At 47.6% G+C, this 23,404-nt stretch overlaps 1 long non-coding RNA gene across 1 annotated transcript; it reads right to left on the reverse strand.

Annotated features, from left to right (window-relative positions):
* Nucleotides 1–59: 59 nt before the first annotated feature.
* LOC311586438 lies at nt 60–22,672 on the reverse strand. Its single transcript, XR_014775534.1, has 6 exons — nt 22,501–22,672; nt 18,726–20,399; nt 12,648–12,808; nt 1,301–1,423; nt 464–585; nt 60–322 (listed from the first exon to the last, which is right to left on the reverse strand). It is a non-coding gene; the product is annotated as an uncharacterized lncRNA (long non-coding RNA).
* Between the last annotated feature and the right edge of the window lie 732 nt (nt 22,673–23,404).

Raw genomic sequence — 23,404 nt, forward strand, 5'->3', positions numbered from 1 at the left:
CCTGGTTGCTGTAGAACACTTCCTGTCCCCTCCATAGCTGTGGTACCACTCACCTCTCCCTGAAGTGGTTTTTCCCTTCTTTCTTTACAAACCATATCTTGTCTCCAAGGTACCCAGTTGGACTTAACACTCTTTTTATTTTGTTTTATGTTCCACCGTGCTGTTGTTCCTTGTACATTTCTCTGACAAGAAATGTGATGGGCATGCAGCTCCATTGGTAGAGTGCTTGCCTAGCATTTGGGAGTTCGAGGCAGGGCACTTCAGAGTTCAAGATCATCCTCCGCTATATAACAAATTCGAGGCCAGCCAGGAATACAGGAGACTGTCTCAAAAAAAAAAATAAATAAATAAATAAAAATAAATAAAAAATAAAATGGGGGGCACAGCACATGGTTAGAGTGGAGAGGTGGGTCCATAGCTTTCCTGTTTGAGTCACACCCCGCACCCAGCTTCTTAACCTTACCTATGAATACAAATGCTCCTTTTCTGATGATAAAAATGTAGGTATCCATGGGCCAGCCAGATAGCTCAGTGGGTGAAGTTGCTCGCCACGAAATCTGACGATCCGAGTTTAATCCCTGGGATCTACAAAATGGAGAGAATTGACTCCCTCAAATTGTTCTCTGAAAATGAAAAAACCTAAGCAAGGGGCTTTAAATTGGGGTTGAAATCTAGTGTTTAATGGTGAACGCCTCTAGGCCCACAACAGCCAGAATGACCTACCCCACAGAGTGAGTGTGGGCAATTGGTGATGGTTTCATCATCCTAGATAATTTCTGCCTTTCCCTTCTCTCTTCCTATGACAGGCAAGAAGTGACTCCCAGATGTCTTTTTCTTGCCCCTCCTGCCCCCCCCTCCACCTTCTGAGCCTTAAATTGCCTTTCATTTTTACCTGAGCATTATTTTAAAACATCCACTTAGTTCGGCATGGTGCCACAAACCTTTAATCCCAGCATTGGTGAGGCAGAGGCAGGTGGATCTCTGTGTGTTGAGGCCAAATTGGTCTACTGAATAAGTTCTAGGCAGCCAGGACTGCATAGAGAGACCCTGTCTCAAAACAAAAGGAGGAGGGGATGAAGAGATGGCTCGTCAATCTTTTAAAAGACACAAATTTGGCTTCCAACATCCATATCTTGGGTCAGTGTACAACAGCCTGTAACTCCAGGGGTGGCTGATGCCTCTGGTCTCATTGGACACACACACACATACACACCACCACCACTACCACATACATGTACACACACTCCCCCACCAACACACACATAATTTAAAATTAGATTAAATCCAAACAAACACCTACCTTTAGCAGTTCCAGTCAGTGGCTGAGATGGAAAAGCCTCAGGGGTGCGGGGAACAGGGGACTTTACTATTTATGCTGCAGTCGGTTTGCACTTCTGAAGGAGTTATGGATTGTCTGCGGGGACTGAAAGTTGAGCAGAACAACCTTGTCACACACAGCAGACGGGGTTCCCACAGTAGTGTCTCCCAAATGGGTCTCATACACCCAGGGACACAACTAAGGCAGACTGGTCCCAAAGTCACAGGATCACAGGCTAAGAAGTCTCTGTGGAAGTCCTCAGAGCTTTTGGTTGTCACAGAGAAAGCAGACCGTGCCACTATCTATCCCACCCTGCTCTGACCCCATCCATCTCCACCCCATGGGCAAAACCAGCATGAAATCTAAACAAGGCAGACCTCACTCCAGGAAACAGGGCCTTCCTGGCCTCCTGCTTCTCTTGTGTCTGTTTACAGTACGCCATTTCTTTTTTTTTTTTTTTTGGTTTTTCGAGACAGGGTTTCTCTATGTAGCCTTGGCCATCCTGGACTCACTTTGTAGACCAGGCTGGCCTCGAACTCACAGCGATCCGCCTGCCTCTGCCTCCCGAGTGCTGGGATTAAAGGCATGCGCCACCACGCCCGGCTAGTACGCCATTTCTTTTGTTGCATAGAGGTTCAGCCTTTTCATGGTTCCCCTGTTATTTTTTTGTTATGACTTACATTTTTCTTCTTTAATAAAAAGTCTGGAATGTAGCTCTGGAGGGGGAATACCTGACTGGTCCCTGGGCTTGCTCCCCAGCATTGCATGGTGGGGGTAGCGGGACAGATGTAAAAGGCGTTCTTGCTCTTTATCTCAAGTCCATAATGCATTCAAAGGATGGGAGGTTGGGCGTGGCTGAGTGGTAGGGCACCTGCCTAGCAGGAGCAGGGCCCTGTGTTTGACCTCCCGGGCCACAGAGAAGTAATTGTAGTCTGGTTACCCCTGAGCCTGCAGGCTGATTTAGTGACTTTGTTAGATCAGTCACTTCCACAACATTAACGTTTCTTTACTTCCCTCCATCCGCCCCCCCCCCTTCCTATGTTGTCGGGGTAGATGGCTTAGTGCTGTCTTCCACCTTCGATATCCATGTGTCCAATGTGGCGATATTGTGTGTGTCCATGCTCCAGGTAGCAAAAGGGAATGGAGTTGACACAGAGGAAATGAGCAAATGCTCTCAAATGAATGCAGAGGCTGTCACAGGGTACTTCCACCATTTCTGCTTGTGTCCCAGTCACCAGAGCTGGGAAGTGAGGTCTGTATTCTGCCTAGCAGGTGTTTAGCTAACAATTCTATGTGACACTAGAAACAATTCAGGCGATACTAGAAAAAGGACTGTCAGCAGGCTCAGTGTGAGAGAGCCTGCTGTGCAAGCAGGAAGATCTGCGTTCAGAGTCTCTGCACTCACATAAAAAGCAGGGTGTGGTAGCACACATCTGTAACTGCAGTGCAGTGGGTGTCAGCCTGCTAGACTTTACAAAAATGATATATGCATGCTAAATAAATAGTTAAGTTTAAATGACCCCAGTGTTACCATCCAGAAATGACCAGCACAAGCCTCACCCTACCTATATTGTTCTAGAAAGCCTTATTGTGATTGTTTACAGACAGGAGGAAAGGTAACAGATAATTTGCAGAAGTGCCCACCGTGGGCCAGTGAGATGGCCTAGCAGGTAAAGGTCCTTGCCCACGAGTCTAGTGATTCCTGGAACTCACATGGTAAAAGGGGGAAACTGATCTGTTTGTTTGTTTGTTTGTTTGAGACAGGGTTTCTCTGTGTAGCCTTGGCTGTCTTGGACTCTCTTTGCAGACCAGGCTGGCCTTGAACTCACAGAGATCCACCTGCCTTTGCCTCCCTGAGTGCTAGGATTACAGGCGTGCCACCATGCTTGGAAAATTGACTTCTGAAAGTTGTTCTCTGACCTCCAGGGGCACTGTGGTCCGAACAAACACACACATACGTGCAAGAAATAAAAGAAATGTGAGCCAGGCATGACAGCACACACATTTAAGCCCAGCACTTGGGAAGCATAAGCAGGGAGCTCTTTATAAGTTTGAGACCAGCTTGGTCTACATTGCAAGATCTCTGTCTCAAACAAACAAATAAGCAAATATTAGGTCTGTAATACCGATGCTGCTAAAAGGAAACATATTGTTTAATGTTCCTTGAACTCAACAGAAAAGAAAGCTGCAGCGGAATCGTAAAGAGTGTTTCCTCAAAGAATGTTTCCTGACCGCAGGAGACATTACTTCCTAAAGACACTTCTGAGGCTAAACAAAACATTGCAACACCATCCAGAGACTTTTGTCATTTCCTTAAAGTTCATATTTCCATTGTCTGTGCTGGTCGTTGCTGCCTTGGCTTCTCCCATCTTCTCGCCTTTGTTAATTGTTATTCTTACAGTGTCTGCACTAGGAACAATCACATTCTATTCTGGAAACAGAGTCCCACAATTATTCAGTATACGGTTTTAATTAATTCCTTTGGTGCTCATCAACTGTCCTTTCCCAATATGTTTCCATTTGCAATTAAAAGAAAATTCTCAGTTCAGTTCTTAATGGGAGGAATATATTTAGTTGTTTTTCCAGGAAGGGTTAAAATATGTAAGAATGTCAACTATGCTAGCCATAGTGGCACTTGGGAGGCAGAGAGAACCAACTCCCACACCCTCTGAACGCCACAGGTGCTCGCTCTGTCTCTCTCTGTCTCTGTCTCTGTCTCTCTCTGTCTCTCTCTCTCTCTCTCTCTCTCCTCTCTCACACACACACACACAGTTTTTTTTTGGGTTTTTTTTTTTTTTTTTTTTTTGGTTTTTCAAGAAAGGGTCTCTCTGTGTTAGCCTTGGCTGTCCTGGAGTCACTTTGTAGACCAGGCTGGCCTCAAACTCACAGCGATCCGCCTGCCTCTGCCTCTTGAGTGCTGGGATTAAAGGTATACGCCACCACTGCCCAGACACACACACACACACATACACACACACACACACACACACACACACAATTTTTAAAAAGTTTTAAAGAATGTCAATTAGTCAGTAGGGGTGGGCACGACTTTATTCCCAGCACTCAAGAGGCTGAGGCAGGAAGATCTTTATGAGCCTGAAGCCAGTCTGGTTTATAAAGTGAGTTCCAGGCCAGCCAGAGGTACCCAGGGAGACCTTGTTTCTAAAAGTAAAAACAAAAGCTGGGTGTGGTGGCGCATACCTATAATCTCAGCACTCAAGAGGCAGAGGCAGGTGGATCTCTGTGAGTTTGAGGCCAGCCTGGTCTACAAAGCAAGTTCAGGATAGACAAGGCTACATAGAGAAATCAGGTCTTGAAAAAAAAATCACCACTACTGATATTCCGCACTGCTGCAGATTGAACCAAGGCCCTGTGCATACTAGTCAGGTCTGTTACCTCATCCCCAGACCTGCCTATAATATTTTTTAAATCATAACTCCTTTCTCACAGAATGTGAGAAGAAAAAGTATGAAGTCAGCCTAAACTATTTTCCCTCTGTCCCTTGGAGGTGATGCTTTTCTTTTTGGAAGGGTGGGGGGCGCACTCCACTGTTGTTGTGCAGCACAGGCTCTCTCACAGAGGTGTGGGTAGGTCTGCAAGTAACAGACTTCACTATTTGCTGGAATCCTGTGCACACTTCTGGTTTGAGGTTCTACTTAACAAACTGGAGCCAAACACACACACATACACAGAGACAAAGCAGACATGAAGTTAGCTACTTATTTAGAATTAAAAATAGCCGCGCATGGTGTCGCATGCCTTTAATCCCAGCACTCGGGAGGCAGAGGCAGGTGGATCGCTGTGAGTTTGACGGCAGCCTGGTCTACAAACCGAGTCCAGGATAGCCAGGGATACACAGAGAAACCTGTCTCGGAAAAACAAACCAAACCAAACAAAAAGTATACATACATACATACATACATACATACACACACACACACACACACACACACATACCAGGCTCTAAAAGAGACACTTTCCAGTGAGAAAACTGGAAATGGAAGTCTCCTTGGTTTTGGAGACCCAGAGTGCCTCAGTGAGGAACCACAAAGACACTTCCAGACCTTTAATCCCAGAGGATCACTGATGCATTCCTATGGTCCATAGCAGCCCAGCAGAGAGGAAATACCACTCCAAGCCTGTCTGGGAGAAGCCTTCAACTCTGTAAAGAGCATGGAATTTGTCCATATTGTCTGTACAATCTCTAGCACAGAGGACTTGACATTTGAGTGTGGACTCCAACCCTGCCGCCACAAACAGGTGAGATCTGAGCAGGTGGCTGGCTGCCAGACAGAGTGACACTCCTAGGCAGAGATGAGAAAGTTAAGATGCTTTCTTTGGGGGGGGAAATATGTGACCTTCAAAGACCGTAAGAGAAGGAATGCTTCTTGCCGGCTGTCATGTCAAAGAAAAGCACTTAGGAGAGGGAGGGCAGGTACATTTGTGAGACCAGATTCAAAATGGGAAGGCACTGCAGAGCCATCCCGACGGGCCCCCGAGGACAACGAGAAAGTGCCCAGCAGGTGGAGCCCCCCCTCCCCAAATAACTCAATTCCATCTGCTTTATACATCAGGCTCTTACTTCAACAAAGGGCTTCTTCTACAGCTAAAAATAGGTCAGAAACCACATCTCCTGGGGGGAATTTATTCAGAGACAACGTGAGTCCGGAAAAGGCTGCTATAGGGAGGAACCTGAGGGGAACCTCGGAGGCGGAGTTAGGGGAGCAGACCGGAAGAGTTTCACCTGACCCCAGTGGGCTGGGCAGGAAGATGGGGGAGAGGTTGCATGGAGAACCTAGGAATTACTCCAAGTAGGAGAGGAAGTAAGGATAAATAGGCAATAGAGAGAGGACACACATCCCAGGAGAGGGCTGAGGACCTGATTAATGGACAGAACCCATGTAGAAAGCCTAAGGAGCCGGGGCTAAGGCCTCATAGTACTTCTGTCTGGTTCATATTACTGACCTGCAAGTATTTGGGAGGGCAGAGGCAGAGGCAGGTGGATCCCTGTGAGTTCCAGGCCAGCCTGGTCTACATAGCAAGTTCCAGGCTAACCAGGGCTACACAGTGAGACTGTGTCTCAAAAAAAAAAACGGGAAATAAAAATAAAACAAACTCAGTCTGTCTATCTGTTGCACATTCTCTCTCTCTCTCTCTCTCTCTCTCTCTCTCTCTCTCTCTCTCTTTCTCTCTCTCTCATATGTATATAGTATGTGCATGTCTATGTTTATGTATGTGTATGTGGGTAGGGGTGTACGAAGCACGCATGTGGAAGTCAGCAGCAACCTCGTTCTTTGCTGTTCAGCTTGTTAGAGACAGCATCTCTCGTTGCTCGTCCGTGAAGTACGCCAGGCCTCCTGGCCTGTAAGCTTTCAGGGGTTCTCCGCCCCCTGCAAGCAGGGGGCACAGATGTGAACTACCATGTCTGGTTGGACTTGGGTTCTAGGGGTCCAACCTCAGTTCTGGATGTTTGGATGCTGAAGACATAGTCAGAAAAAGGCCAAGGACTTCTCCCTTGCATCACGTGTGTGAGTGCGTGAGTGTATGTGTGTGCAGGTGTATGTGTGTGCAGATGTACGTGTGTACAGGTGTATGTATGTGTGTGTTCATGCCCACACGGAGGCCAGAGGAACTCGGGTGTCATTCTTTGGGCAATGTCTATTTCAATCACAACAACAATAAAAAATGAAAACAGAAACAGGGTCTCTTACTGGCCTGGAACTCATCCGCATCTCTACCTCCTCGCACTGGGATTACAAGCGTCTGCTACCATGGTTTATATTTCTTACGTATATTCTGAGTGTTGAACACTGAGCACAATACCAGCTGAGCCACCTCCCTAGGCCTCTGCTCTCCCTTTCATGGAGGAAGACAGCTTTCCCACATGCCTCCTGGTGTATATAGTTCAGTTTTGAATGTAAAAGGTGCTCAACAGGCTCATGTGATTTAATACTTGGTCCCCTGCTGGGGGCGCTGTTTTGGGAGTTGTGAGCCTCGGGGATATTGGCCTAGCTGGCTGAGGTAGGTCACTGGGAGTGTCCCTGCTCAGCTCGTTCTGCTGGCTGAGCTGGCCACAGCAGGAGTTCTGCCATAAACTGCACTGCCTCTGAGCCCTCCCCTCACATCATGCCTTCATGACTCAACTGGCTGAACCCTCTGAAACTTGGAACCAAAGTGAACCGCTCCCTGGAGTTGTTCCGACATAAGCGAAAGTCATCTGGGAAGAGGGACCCTCAGTGGAGAAGATGCCTCCGTGAGATGGGCCTGCAGGCATGTCCTCGGGGCATTATCTTGATTAGGGATTGATGTGGAGGGGCCCAAGCCACTAGGAGTAGAGCCACTCTTGGGCAGAGGGCCCTGAGTTGTATAAGAAAGCAGGCTGAGCAAGCAGGCCAGTAAGCATCATTCCTTCTTCATTGGCCTCTGCTTCAACTCCTGCCGTGACTTTCCTCAGTGATCTGGGAGTAGTAAGCTGAAATAAACCCTTTCTTCTCCAAGTCGTCTTTGGTCAAGATGTTTATCATAAAAATAGAAAGCAAACCAGGACAGTTGTGAATGCCAAGTGTTTTGTCACAGCCATAGGACAGGTCTCCTGGGGCCTCCCAGACCAGAACTGAGTCATGTGACTACAACAGATCCCAAGATTGCAAAAGGCAGACCCAGGCTGATGCAATGCTTGTCAGCTGTGTTGAGAATATTTAAGTCTCAGGGAGAAGACAAGAAAAATAATCCAAGAAGCAAACAAGAAACAGCAGGCTAAGATGTACTCAGTATAGACAGCGAGTTGGCAACTTTTGGGCCGCACTTGATGCCAAATAGGTAAAATCCAGGTGCTAACGGGTAAGAAGAGCAAGGCACCAGAGGGGGGTTATTTGTACATGGAAAGTCACCGGGGCTGGAGAGATGGCACAATGGTTAAGATCACTAGCTGCTCTTCCAGAGGACCCAGGTTCGTTTTCCAGCACCCACATGGCAATTCACAACCACCTGTAATTTCAATTCCAAGGGATCTGATACCCTGCTTACAGTACACACGCAGCACACACTGGCATGCAGGGAAAATGCCCATATGCATTAAATAAATAGATAAATAGGTAGCAGGCATTGAAATTCCAACTGATGAGATAAAAAACTCTGCCAACTCCAGATTGATTGACAGCTGCTATCCTCCCATCTGACCCCACAGAGGCCCCCAGGATGATCCTCCTAGCCTTTCCCCGGCTGCCTGGAGGGTGCCTGGTTCTCATTAACTATAACTAGGTATATTTGCACCAACGTCTGCAACATGGCCTGTCCAAGACAGGCTTGGATGACCTTGACCTTCTGATCTCCCTGCTCCACCTCTCAGGCCCTGGGATTACACGCATGCATGGCCACTCCAGGCTCTTACACACTGCTGGGAACTGAAGGGCTCTGTGTCCACTAGGCAAGCACTCTACCAACGGAGCCACACCCATAGCCCCTCACTGTGACGGGGGAGGAATCAATAAACGTGTAACTTTCAAGCATCTTAAATTGGTCAAATTGGTCAGCGAGTCTTTTTTTTTTTTTTCAAGACAGGGTTTCTCTGTGTAGGCTTGGCTGTCCTGGACTCACTTTGTAGACCAGGCTGGCCTCGAACTCACAGAGATCTGCCTGCCTCTGCCTCTCAAGTGCTGGGATTAAAGGCGTGTGCCACGATGCCCGGCTTCAGGAGTCTTTTGTGACCTTTAGACCACTTGCCTGAGAAAGGACTCAACAGCTCTTCCTTCACCAAGATAATTCCACTGGTGATAAGCAGTAATGACTTGTCCCCTAGGGCCGCAAACATGGCTATCTACGCAAAACCGGAGCCCTGTTAGTCAGGCAAAGGGTAGAAGCCTGAAGGCATCAGAGCTCCAAGCCAGGTACCCTGAGTTCATTCCGGACAAAGGGAAGAATTCTTCTCCAATAAACTACAGATCTGGGCCTTCAGAAGTCGCTCATCAGTGTAGGTCCTGTTGATGGGGAGACAGCTAGCCTCTTCCCATCTTTCTGACCACAGACGGTTCTGAATTGTTGTTGTTCCTTAGCTGGGACAACACACTGGAAATGACCGGCTTACAGGGAAGAAAGGTTTATCTGGGCTCATGTTTCCAGTCTGCAGTCTCTTGGCCTTGTAGACTGGGGCCTGTGATGACATTATATATTATTTCAGGGAGCATATGTAAGAGGAAGCCTGCTCACCATATGACAGTGGCAGTGGGGGTGGGGTGGGAAGGGTACTAGGGTCTTAATAGCCTCTTCAAGGGCATATACCCAATGACCTAATTTCTTTCTACAGGCCCCACTTCCTAAAGGCTCTACCACTTTTTTTTTTTTTTTTTTTGAGGCAGGGTGTCTCTGTGTAGCCCTGGCTATCCTGGACTCACTTATAGACCAGGCTGGCCTCGATTAAAGGCACGTGCCACCACGCCCGGCTGGTGCTACCACTTTTAAAAAGCATCACAGGCTAGCCTCAAGCCTTGAACACATGGCCTAAGGCAGACAGTCTAGCTCCAAACTGCAGCTTGAATACTGAGGTCATTTAGTTATACAACAAGGATTTCCTTATAAGCCAGAAGTGATGGCGCACCGCTATGATCCCAGCATTCAAGAGGCTGAGGGAAGAGGGTTGCTGTGAGTTCAAGTCCAGCCTGGGCTACAGTGTGAGAGCCTGTCTTTTAAATTAAAAATGTAATAAATAGCCGGGCATGGTGGCGCACGCCTTTAATCCCAGCACTCGGGAGGCAGAGGCGGGCGGATCACTGTGAGTTCGAGGCCAGCCTGGTCGACAAAGTGAGTCCAGGACAGCCAAGGCTACAGAGAGACCCTGTCTCAAAAAACCAAAAAAAAAAAAAAAAAAAAAATGTAATAAATAGATTTACTGACCACTCACTGTATGCTCTGAGCAAAAAGATGACTAAGGCATGGATGCTGGCTGCCAGAATTCAGACTTCAACATGAGAAAACAGCACAATTGGGTTCCAATATTCAAGCAACAGAGGCAAGCAGATCTCTGTGAGCTCCAGGACAGCCAGAACTACAAAGAGAGACCCTGTCTCAAAATAATAATAATAAAATAAAGAAGTAAGAGTGCACAGCCCAGTTCCTTTAAGAATCTTTTCTCTGGCTGGAGAGATGGCTCAGAGGTTAAGAGCGTTGACTGTTCTTCCAGAGGTCCTGAGTTCAATTCCCAGCAACCATATGGTGGCTCACAAGCATCTATAGTGCGATCTGATGCCCTCTTCTGTCCTGCAGTGTACATGCAGGCAGAGCACTGTATACATAATAAATAAATAAAAGAAAGAAAAAACCCATCTTTTTTCATGGGTCAGTGAGGTGGCTGAGGGGGTAAAGGAACTTGATGTCAAGTCTGACAGTATGAGTGTTCCCTGGAACCTATATAGTGAAATGAGAGAACCAACTCGCACACGTTGTCTTCTGTGGTGCACACACACACCACACACACATAACACACACACTACATATATATATACATATATAATTTATTTATTAATTCATTATGAATAAATAAATTTAATCATTATGTAGACAATGTTCACCTGCCTGTAACTCCTACAGGCCAGAAGAGGGCACCAGATCTCATTATAGATGGTTGTGAGCCACTGTGTGGTTGCTGGGAATTGAACTCAGAACCCTTGGAAGAACAGCCAGTGCTCTTAACCTCTGAGCCAGCTCTCCAGCCCCATATATATATTTTTTTTTAATTTAATTTTAAACAGTCTTTTTGTGTGTGTGTCGAGATCACAGGGCCTATGACCAGCATTATGAAGCCCAAATTCTAAGTCACCTTGTGCTAGCAGCCCGCTTACATCTCTCACCACAAATCTTTACCTGTCTTTTTATCTCTCTCACTCACCTGCCCTGCCTCAGTTGATGTTCCAGAACCCAGTTCCCCAGGGAGCACCTGCATCCCTGGTCCTACGGTCTGGCTGTGCTATTGGAAACCTGGAGACAGACATCTGAGGTATCCATTTTGCAAAGACTGCACCCTATGCCCAGCTGGCCTGCGGGACAGGGACACACACAAATCAGGAAGTGCCCCGGCTCAATATCCCCTGTCAGCACACAGAGGCCAGCACAAGCGAGGATAGGCAGGCCTTGGTCATGAGATTCGGGTTGTGGCTTCAACACTAACTTGCTGTGGTCAGCAGCAGCTTCCAATAAGAGAAAAAAAAAAGAAAGAAAAGAAAAAGAGTCCACTCAAGGCAAAAAACAGCCCCCAGGAACACAGCCAAGGCCTTGGGGAGCTACACAACTCTTCCAGGGCCCCAAAGAGAGTGTGACAGCAGGTCAAATCGCAGTACAGAAAACCCCATCTGCTTTCTCTGCATGCTCCAAGCTGCTCAGAAAGCCATGAAGAGAAAAAGGATCACAGCCCGAGCTTCATTCTCACATCCAAGCCCAACAGGGCCTCCCACAGAGCAATCCTGCCCGGTCACCTCCCTGCCTCACTCCCCCACACAGCTGCCCCCAAGGATTAAGCCCACCACCACCCTGTGCACCGTCATCTCTTCACACTTGGCTTAGGCCTTGAAATCTAGTCAGTGGACATGAGCGAGGGGCCTCCTTGGCCCTGGAGACGCGGGATGAATCTGGCCTTATTCCTGTCCTCACAGGGTGATGAAGGCCAGCATAGTACAATCCAGTAGGCCCAGGATGACCAGCTGTGCCGTCCCAGGCTAGCCTCTGACACCTTCCCCTCAGTGCCTGGGCTCCATGAAAGCTGTGCCCTCAGAGCATCGACTTCCTTATTTCTTTTTCTTTTTCCCTTTGCACGTGTATGAGTGGTGTGCGTGCATTTACACCAATGTTTTCTCTTCTACCTTATTTGTGGAGGCATGGTCTGTCAATCAAAGCCAGAGCTTGCCAAGGTGCCTTGCCTTGCTAAAGAGCATGCTGGGGGTGGGGGTAGGAGCTGGCAGGCGATGGCGACACCTTCTCTGCCTTCTTAGGCTGGAACTACAGGCGGGCCAAACACCCAAACAATATCTATGAATTCAATTGGATTCATGGGACCCAAATTCTGGCCCTTACTTTGCAAGGCAAGCGCTTTTCCCACCCAGCCCTCTCCCCAGCCCTTCCCAGTTTGTTTATTTCCCCTCTGCAGCCCCAGCGGTCACTTCTTTCTCCTGCAGCTGAGATCTCTTCCCACTTTGATTTACCCTATTATGAGACACGTGCCCCACAAGATTCAACCCGCTAAATGGCCTTGGCTCCACCCCAGTTTCTCTGGGCTCTTCTCATCACTGTCTTGCCCTTTGGTGTCCAAGGTCCTCAAGAATCAGTCTGTTCAACAGCATCTTACCGTATAGGCCTGGGTGGCCTCAAATTCAGGACAACGCTTCCCGCTGGTCCCACCACTAGGTGTTCCTTTCTTCAGCTCACTCGGGTCTTGGGTCTTCAGTCTTTTGTCACATACCTTAAAGGAAGCTGTTTCTTTTCCCTCTAGAGCTGGGAATGCAGGATCTGGAGTACAGAAGGCAAGGGCTTTATCACTGGCACTGTGACACAAGCATCAGTGACCCCTCTAATGACCAGGCTCAATGGCTTCTGGTAGTGTCTGATCCCACTCACAGAACCGCGTCCATGTCATTCTCTCAGTAATATTCACTATGCCTGTTGGAAGAAAAGAGTCAAGGGCTGGGCAGGGGTGTACGGCTCTAATCCTACCTCTTGTGGGGAGGGAGCAGAGACAGACAGATCTCTGAGTTCAAGACCAGCCTGGTCCACATAGTTAGTTCCAGAACAGCCAGGGCTACACAGAAAAACCTTATCTCAGAAAAAAGAAAGAAAGAAAGAAGAGTCGGATGTATCAGAGACACTACAAAGAAAAAGGGGTGGAGTCCCTGTCACCCTACTCTACTTTCTGGGTTGACACATTTTTTTTTTCTGAGACAGAACTTCTCTATGTAACAGAGCCCTAGCTGTCCTGGACCCCCTCTGTAGACCAAGCTGTCCTCGAACTCACAGAGATCTGCCTGCCTCTGCCTCCCAAGTGCTGGGACTAAGCGTGGGCACCACCGCACCCAGCTTTTTTTTCTTTCAAAATTCATTTATTGTGTGTATGCGCACACACACATACACATGTGGGTGGGTCTCACAGTCCTCATGAGGAGGTGAGAGGAGCACCTTGCAGGGGTGAAGTCTGGCCTCCACAGGCACTGCACAAACATGGTGCAGAAGCGTGCGTGTAGGCAACACACACACACACACACACATACACACACACACATGAAGCACACAGAACACCCACACACATGAAACACACAGAACACCCACGCACACGAAGCACACAGAAAGGTTAACAAACAGAGAAGTAAACCTTGAAACACTTTTTAAAGAAAAAAAAACAAACCACTAGGCAGGTGGCTCAGTGGGTAAAGTACTGCTGTGTAAGCCCAAGGGCCTGAGTTCAAATCCCCAGCAACCACGTGTGTGGTGCAAACCCCTGCAGCTTCAGTGGTGGTGGGATGGTGAGGAGCACATCTGCAGATCACGCCGGCTCCCCAGTCAGATGGGTCAGTGCGAGCAAGACCCTATCCCCCCGAAAACAAAACAATAACAACAACAAACCGTGACCAGGCAGGAAAGATGGCTCAGCAATTAAGAACACTGCTCTTGCAGACTATCTAGGTTTAATTCTTTTTTGTTTTGTTTTGTTTTGTTTTTTTCGAGACAGGGTTTCTCTGTGTAGCCTTGACTGTCCTAAACTCACTTTGTAGACCAGGCTGGCCTTGAACTCACAGTGATCCACCTGCCTCTTCCTCTTGAGTGCTGGGATTAAAGGCCTGCACCACCACACCCAGCCTAGGTTTAATTCTTAGCACCCAAGTAGGACGGCTCACAATCACCTGTAGTTCCAGCTCCGTGAGATCCAATGCCTTCTTCTGGCCTCTGAAATGTGTGGCAACACACACACACACACACACACACACACACACAAATAAAAATAAATCTGTGGGGAAAAGTAACTAAGTTTAGAGATCAACCAGTCAGGCACACACTACACATGCACAAACTGTACATGCACACACTGCACATGCATACACTACACATGCACACACTGCACATGCACACACTGCACATGCATACACTGCACATGCATACACTGCACATGCACACACTGCACATGCACACACTGCACATGCACACACTGCACATGCATACACTGCACATGCACACACTGCACATGCACACACTGCACATGCATACACTGCACATGCACACACTGCACATGCATACACTGCACATGCATACACTGCACATGCATACACTGCACATGCATGCACTGCACATGCACACACTGACTGCACAGCTTCCCCACACATATCAAAATGTGGAATGTAGACCACAGAGCAAGAACAAGAAAACCCAGAATGGCTTTAAATTTCTCATTAGCAACACTGATTGCTGAGAGGAAAATGCGTCAGAGTTCTCAGGGGAAAGTATTTTCAACCCAGAATTCTATAATAAGCCACACCATCAGTTCACCACAAGGGAGGGATGCGGGAGCTGGAGAGATGGCTCAGCAGTTAAGAGCACTTGGTCTTAGCACCTACCTCAGGTGGCTCTAATTGCATATAACTCCAGTTCCAGAGGATCCGACACCCTCTTCTGGCCTCTGAGCATAGCTGCACAGATGAATGCACGTGCACATGCAGACGCACAAATCTTTGCTTTAAAACAGGGTGGAAAGCTCACGAAATAAACTGACTAGTAATAAATATAACTTTTAAAAATGTAAATGGAAAAAAGAAGGTGTGGCAGAAAGGAGAAATAAGATAAAAGAAATTATATAAAATCGGTTAAAAATCTTTCATATCCAATTGGACTAATAATTTTTGTTTGTTTTGTTTTTTGAGACAGTTTCTCTGTGTAACATTGACTGTCCTGGACGCACTTTTGTAGAACAGGCTGGCCTTAAACTCACAGCAATCTGCCTGCCTCTGCCTCCCGAGTGCTGGGATTAAAGTGGATTAATCCACTGCCCAGCTGGATTAATACATTTTTGTTTGTTCTCTTTTCTTTTTTGTATTTTTTAAGAAACATACACATTGGGCAGTGGTGGTGTATGCATTTAGTCCCAGCACCTGGGAGGCAGAGGCAGGCAGATCTCTGAGTTCCAGGCCAGCCTAGTCTACAGAGTGAGTTCTAGGACAGCCAGAGCCATACAGGAAAAGCCTATTTTGAAAAAGAAACAGAAAACGCACGCACGCACGCACACACGCAAGTGTAGAGGAGAGAACCAATCAACTTGCCCTTTGACCGTCACATACACACTGTGGCTTGTGTGTGCATACTCACATCCACGATAAATAAATAAAGTTATTTAAAACTTCTTCATTGAAAATACCACCCTTTATGATTTTTCCCCCAGTTTTTGAGACAGGGTTTCTCTGTGTAGCCCTGGCTGTCCAGGAGCTCAGTCAGTAGACCAGGTTGGACTCAAACTCAGAAATCCATCTGCCTCTGCCTGCTGAGTGCAGAGATTAAAAGCATGTGCTGCCACCACCCCCAACCTCCACTCAATTATTATATTTCATTTTCATCATTTTCTTCTATGGTTCTTGAACATAGCAATGCTGGAGTCTGATCATAGAGACTAACTTATACAAACTGCAATCCCAGACTTCTCCCTCTCTCCCCTGCTCCTGGCTTAGAGCTGGCCGTAAAGAAATCCCACCGTGCCCCATCTCTGTGTGTGTGAGAACAGACAGTAAGACTCCCACTTCCCACACTGCCTGTGAGGACAAACGAGGCCATTTCGCAATACCAGGCTTTTGACTTTAGGAAAGCCCCCCACCATTGAGTTGTGGAAGGCGGACTCAACCCCAGATACCAAAGAATCTGAACTGACCGGCCTTGCAGGGTGTCCCCGCCCAGTCTATCTGCATAAGATGACAGCCTTTTTGCCTCATCACCTTTGTCCCTGGTTGCCACACTCACATCATGCCTGTGGAATGCATTCTTCATAAAAACCCGATGGGCAGGACCTTGAGAGCGTCTGCACAGCTGGCGGGAGGAGGTTCCCGCAGGACGGACACTCAGAGAGGACAAGGACATTTTGTACCCTTCTCCTGAGCCTTAGCCTGTCCTTCATAATAAACAGGTAAGGCTGTTTCCCAGGACTCTATTAGCAAGTCACAGATGTCCTGGCTTACAGCTGGTCAGTAGGTCAGAAACAAAGATTTAAGGGTTGAGGGGGTGACAGTCTGGAGAGATGGCGTGGTAGTTAAGAGCACTTTGCTGTCCCTTCAGAGGATCCAGGTTCAATTCCCAGCACCCATAGGGCAGCTCACAAGCAGCCTGTAACTCCAGTTCTAAGGGATCCAGTACCCTCTTCTGGCCTGCATGGGAACCAGGCATGCATGCGGTGCACAGACATACATGCAGGCAAAGCACCCAAACACATAAAATAAAAATAAATCTTAAAAAAAAAAAATTGTCCTAGGACTGAGCCCTTGACCTCTGGGATATAATGATCTTTCCAGTTGTATCAGGAGTGAACCGTTCTGGAGACACTTAGCCTGTGTGCTGTCCTAATTTACCTGTAGGTTATCATGGCAACACCTTGACCAAAAGCAACCCAGGAAAGAAAGTTAATGTGCCTTTGGCTTCCAGATCACAGTCCATCACTGAAGAAAGGCAGGCAGAAACCTGGGGCTATGTACCAAGGTAGAGACCAGAGAAATGAGGAGCTGAGGAGTGAGGAACATTGCTTAGTGGCTTGCTCCCCAGGCTTACTCAAGCATAGGACCACCTGCCTAAGGATGCACCCACAGTGGTCTGAGCCTCCTACATCAATCATTAAGAAAATGCTCCATCATGGGAGAGGGGTGTGCAGAGGTTGAGTGGTGGGGTGGTGCAGGTGCAGGCCTTTAATCCCAGGACTTGGGAGGCAGAGGAAGGCAGGATCTCTGAGTTTGAGGTCAGTCTGGTCTACACTTCCGAGTTCCAGGATAGCTAAGGCTACACAGAGAAACCCTATCTTGAAACAAAGCAAAACAAAACAAAGGAAGGAAGGAAGGAAGGAAAGAAGGAAAACACTCCACAGACTTGCCTATAGGCCAATTTTATAGAGGTATTTTCTTTCGTTCGTTTTTAAATGTATATGCATGCTCTATCTGCATGTACACCTGCAGGCCAGAAGAGGGCATTAGGTCACATTTATAGATGGTTGTGAGCCACCATGTGATTGCTGGGAATTGAACTCAGGACCTCTAGAAGGCAGGCAGTGCTCTTAACCTCTGAGCCATCTCTCCAACCCCTGGAGGTATTTTCTTAATTGGGGGTTTCTCTTCCCTCATGAGCCTGGCTGGCAGCAAGTTGACAGAGCACTAAGCAGTGCCAGCTTATTGGCAGGAAGCAAGCCACACCCCATTTGTAGTCAGAGTCTTCTGCGTTCATTATTGAAGTGCAAGGCTACAGGAGATTAGCCAGAGGGACCTAAGCAACTTCCCCTCTTGCCCTCATCTTTACTCACATAGTGAACGGAGGACAAGAGAACTTGTTTCAATTAAACACACACACACACACACACACACACACACACACACACACACACACGCACACACAAAACAAAACCAACATATCCAGGGACATGAAGCTATAGTTGCCACAGCACTGAAGCTTGGAACTGCCCATACAGACTCTGTGGGGACAACGGTGTCCTGAATCCCCAAGGAAGACCACACCAGGACATCCCATCATCTGCCATGAGCTCCTCCCACCTCCTCCCCCAGTAGCGTTTCCATCAAAAGCTGCGTCACTCAGGGCCTGTGAGCCCTTTGGATCTATAGTTTTTCTACAGACATCTAGATTAGCCGGGCGTGGTGGCGCACGCCTTTAATCCCAGGACTCGGGAGGCAGAGGCAGGCAGATCGCTGTGAGTTTGAGGCCATCCTGGTCTACAAAGTGAGACCAGGACAGGCAAGGCTACACAGAGAAACCCTGTTTCGAAAAACCAACCAACAAACAAAAAAATCAAACCAAAAACCAGACATCTAGATTAGACGGTTTTGTAAGTGGGTCCCTCTGGCATTAGGCATGCACCAGGGCAGAGGGGAGCCAGCCCAGGGGGCCAGAGGCAGGCTAGAAGGGACAAAGGGAAAGGAGAGCCAAGGCAGACATGCAGGGGGAGAGGTGGCTGCCAGGCACAGGAACAGGGGAGCTGGGTGTCAGGGAGAAAATAGAAGCTTGTCATATACCCTGATCTGCAGGAACCGGGTGGGTGACATTGACACCTTCCTTAAGCTGTGGAAGCCTGGGGGAGGGGCAGAGGGAAGATGGCCAGCGTGGAGACCTTACTTTGAGGCACGGAGTATGTGCACTGCCCTGAGTGGACTGGCACCATGGACCCTCTCCAACTGATTTCTGTGCTCACCTACTTACTCCTTTGGCCCTGAGCTGTCAACCTGAGCCTCCTGCTTGTTTGAACCACAGATACCCACAGGACTTTGCTCACAAGGTACACTTCTCCTTTCTCAGGCTCAGAACAGTTCTGGTCACAAGCAGCTCTGAAGAGGCTTCTCCCTCCTTTCTGAGGCCAGCTGGCCCCCAGGTTGCTGGCCCATCTGGAACATACTGTCTCATAGATGTGTTTACATGGCTGCTACAAATACAGAAGACGAATGTCACAAACTACCCTCTACATGCTTTATCGTAAAGAAGAAAGACAAGGCACCACATTTTACTCTGCGTAGTCACACTTCCCAGATGCTATCTTGTCAAACATTTCAGAGGGGATTAGGCAATGTCAGTTAAGTAGGGGGAACGGGGTAAGTGAGGGTGTCACAGGTGGAGAAGACAAGGACCAGTTCAGTCAGCAGTCTAAAGCCAATCCTGGCCCACACGCTCAGTACAAGGATACCTCTTACAGAGAGAGAAATTTTTCTTGCAACCTGGATACCGTAATACTGTGGTTAATTTTATTTTAAACTTATTTTTGAGACAGGGTCTCATGTAACCCAAGCTGTAGCTGAAGCTGCCCTTGAACTCCTAACCTTCGCAATCTCTACTTCCCAAGGGCTGGGATGACGTGTGCACTACCACATCCAACACTAGATATTTTAAAACAACTAAAATTTCTTTTCCACAGTTCCCAAGACCAGAAAGGCAAGGTGTTAGCAGGCGGGGTCTTCCTCTCTCCTACTTGAGAATCCTTCATCGTCCCCTCCAGCCTTTGGAAGGCCCGGTTAGCCATCGGCAGCATCCCTCCTGTGTCAGCTGCTTCTACCTTTTCCTCCTGAGCATCTCCTCTTCTGTCTCTTGTATCTGTACATACCTCCAGGCTCACTGCCTCATACGGGGACACTCACGGGATTCAGGATCTACCAGATAAGTCTGCACTAAAGTTGGTCTTGTTCCGAAATCCTCTAGTTAATTATATCTGCAAAGAATTTTGGTTTCTAGTACTGTCACCCTCATGAGTCCTGGGACTCATACCTTTTAAGTCAGCAGTTGGCCTGCTTACTGTAACTTCTGAGTGCAGAGTCGACATAAGATGTACTTGAGATACAAATGGCTTGTCTTTTTAAAATTTTAGTTCTAATTATTATTATTATTATTATTATTATTATTATTATTATTGTGTGTGCATTCAGATGTGGCAGTGTGTGTGTGTGGAGGGTCAGAGGACAACTGTTAGAAGGGTGTTCTCTCCATCCACTGTGGTTCTAGGGACTGAACTCCAGACCATAAACCTGCCTGGCAAATGCCTTTGCCAGGTCCCACTGAGCCATCACTCCAGACCAATAAACAGTTTCTATCAATGGGAAACATAAACAAAATTGGTAAAAATTTTAGATGGGACACGGGAGTGGAAAAATCACCACCAAGAAGCAGCTGTTTAAAAAAGGAGCAAGAGAGAAAAGGGAGGGGGGAGGCCATTTCTAGCAAACATAAATCCGATTGTTGCCGTCCCAGCTGTCGCAGCCACACAGAAGGCTCTGTACAGACTGTGGTCTTATTGTCCGTCCCCTGGAGAGCTTCTGAGGCCCAGTGATGTTGAGTTCTCAGGACACGAGGACATTGTGACATTTCGCCAAATTTTTCCAGTCTAAAAAAAAAAAAGAAAAGAAAAGATTCTTTTGCCGGGGAAATTCTATGATCACTGCTAATGAAGGGAAAGATTGGACAAGGAAGAAGAAAACACAGTGCCTGCCACACATAAACATCCAAGCACATCTCCCACCTCTCTTAGGGACACGGTCCACTGATGAAATGGGAGGGGCTTTCCTCTTTCCAAGCGCCCCTAACACTATTTTCTTTTTTTGTTTTTAGCTCTGGCTTCTGCCATTCTGTCCAGAATTGGGACCCTACAAGGTTAAATAGTGCAGTTTTATTTTTGCTGTTGTTAAAGAGGAAGAGACGTTGGGACAGGGTTTATTCTGTAGCCCAGGTTGGCCTCCATCCGCAAATCTGGAGATCTTCCAGCCGCATATTCCTGGACGCTGGGATTACTGGTATTAGCAACCCTATCTGACCTAATGGATTTCTGTGAGCTAACTTGGCTATGCTCAATTAATATCTGAAATTTACCTTCAGGAAAATAAAGGGGGGGGGGGCGTTAAATCAGGAGGATTAGGAGTCCAAAGCCATCCTCAGAGCAAAGCATGGTAGAGCTGGTTTGTAATCCCAGCACCCAGGCTAAGGCAGGAGGATGGTGAACGCAAGGTCATTTTTTGGCTGTGGTAATTTCAAGACCAGCCTGGGCTACATGGACCCAGTCTTTAAATAAGTAAGTAAACAAACAAACAAACAAATAAATAAATAAAGCAAAGTTTCAGATACATATCCCTCTCTAAGAACCCACTCGTAGGTCTTAAAATAATGAGACCAGAACCATTTTCACCTATTACAATATATCCTAGTACTGACTCAACCAAAGATACTTTCCCTGACCTCATTTAGAAATGAGAAGCCAAAATGATGAAATTTACTATCATACGGCATATTGTTATCATTTGATTTTTAAAGAGATTTATTTATTATTATGCATACAGTGTCCTGCCTGCATGTACACCTGCACACCAAAAGAGGACACCAGATCTCATTATAAATAGTTGTGAGCCACCATGTGGTTGCTGGGAATTGAACTCAGGACCTTTGGGCAAGCAGCCAGTGCTCTTAACTGCTGAGCCATCTCTCCAGCCCATCATTTTATTTTAAAGATTTATTTATTATGTATACAGTGTTCTGCCTGCCTACCAGAAGAGGGCACAAGATCTCATTATAGATGGTTGTGAACTGCCATGTGGTTAATAGGAATTGAACTCAGGACATTTGAAAGAACAGCCAGTGTTCTTTTTTTTTATTTTTTCCGAGACAGGGTTTTTCTGTGTAGCCTTGGCTATACTAGACTCACTTTGTAGACCAGGCTGGCCTCAAACTCACAGTGATCCGCCTGCCTCTGCCTCCCAAGGGCTGGGATTAAAGGCGTGAGACACTTCCACAGGCCCACAGCCAGTGTTTTTAACCTCTGAGCCATCTCTCCAGCCCTGTTACCATTTTATTAACTAGAGATAATTGTTGGACGCTGTATGTGTTAGTTTCTATGGCTATTACAAAATGCCTAAGCCTGGGTAGATTTGTTTTTCAAGACGAGGATTCTCTGTGTGACAGAGCCCTGGCTGTCCTGGACTCCCTTTGTGGGCCAGGCTGGCCTTGAACTCACAGAGATCTGCCTGCCTCTGCCTCCCAAGTACTGGGCTTAAAGGTATGGGCCACCACACCCGGCCCAGGGTAGACACTTTCTAACGAACTTGATTTAGCTCAGTATTCTGGTGTCTGGAGGGTCCAAACAACAAGGAGCCAGAGTCCTAGTGAGGACCTCCTTACAACATGCAACATACAACAACACACAACACAGTAACAGCATAGTAAAAGCGGAAGCGGAAGGGGACGGCCTTGCTTCCTAAGACCTCACTCTCCTACTGGTAACTGATCTAGTGCGGAGAGACCGCACTTACTCCCTTGAAGAAGTTTATCAGTTCCTTCCAGAATTGGTGTCTCCGTGATCTAAAACACCCCTCACTAGGCCCCACAGGTTCTACCACCTCTTTCTTTGAGTCAGTGTCTTAGGGTTTCTATCAGCGTGAAGAGACACCATGACCACGGCAAGTCTTATAAAGGAAAACACTGAATTGGGGCTGGCTTACAGTTCAGAGATTAAGTCCACTGTCATCATGGTGGGAAGCATGGCGGTGTGCAGGCAGACATGGCGCTGGGGAAAGAGCTGAGAATTCTAGCTCTACATCGGGTTCCGGGTTCCGAGGGCAGGAAGAGATAGTGAGCTTAGCTTGAGCTTCAGAAACCTCAAAGGCCCCTCAGGGATACACTTCCTCCAACAAGGCCACACCCACTCCAACAAGGCCACACCCACTCCAACAAGGCCCACCTCCAGTAACGCCTGTAAGCCTATGGTGGGGCGGGGGGGAGGGGGGGGGCGCGTTTTCATTTAGACCCTCACAACCAGGATCTCACATAGCCAAGACTTAAACTTCTCCTCCCGTCTCCGCCACCACCCTGAATGCTGAGATTGCAAGCATTCAGCAGCCCACCCGGTTTACACAGTGCTGGGGTTCGAGACCAGCGCTGTGTGCACGCTAGGCAGAAGTTTACCAACCGAGCTACCTCCCCAGCCTGCACCCTCATGCTCATCTCACGCTCGTAGAATCTCCTTGGTGTGCATCTTTAGGTAAACGAAAGCAACGCTATTAGCGACTCCGTCTGGACACTGCGTGGCCTCGGGGGTGGTGGTGGAATTCATTCATCTTCCTGTTGCTTGCCCATTGTTGAGAGTCGCAGGTGAATACTCTGAAGGCTACTAATAAATCTGATCGCTGTTTACTTAGCTGACAGCCTCAAAGAGGTAAAAGTCTTGGAACTAAACTCCTGCTGCCCAGGCTAGCCTCTACTCTGACTCTCACCCACGACCTCAGCCTGACCCCTCTCTCTCAAACACACTACTTGTAGACAGTCTCAATCAACACCCGGCGTTAGGCTCTTCCTACCACTTACTTCCCATGATTGATGGCGGCCCCTCTGTTAATGAGCATGGAG

Source organism: Acomys minous (assembly GCF_964271855.1).
Source record: "Acomys minous genome assembly, chromosome: 16".
NCBI classification, from domain to species: Eukaryota; Metazoa; Chordata; class Mammalia; order Rodentia; family Muridae; genus Acomys; species Acomys minous.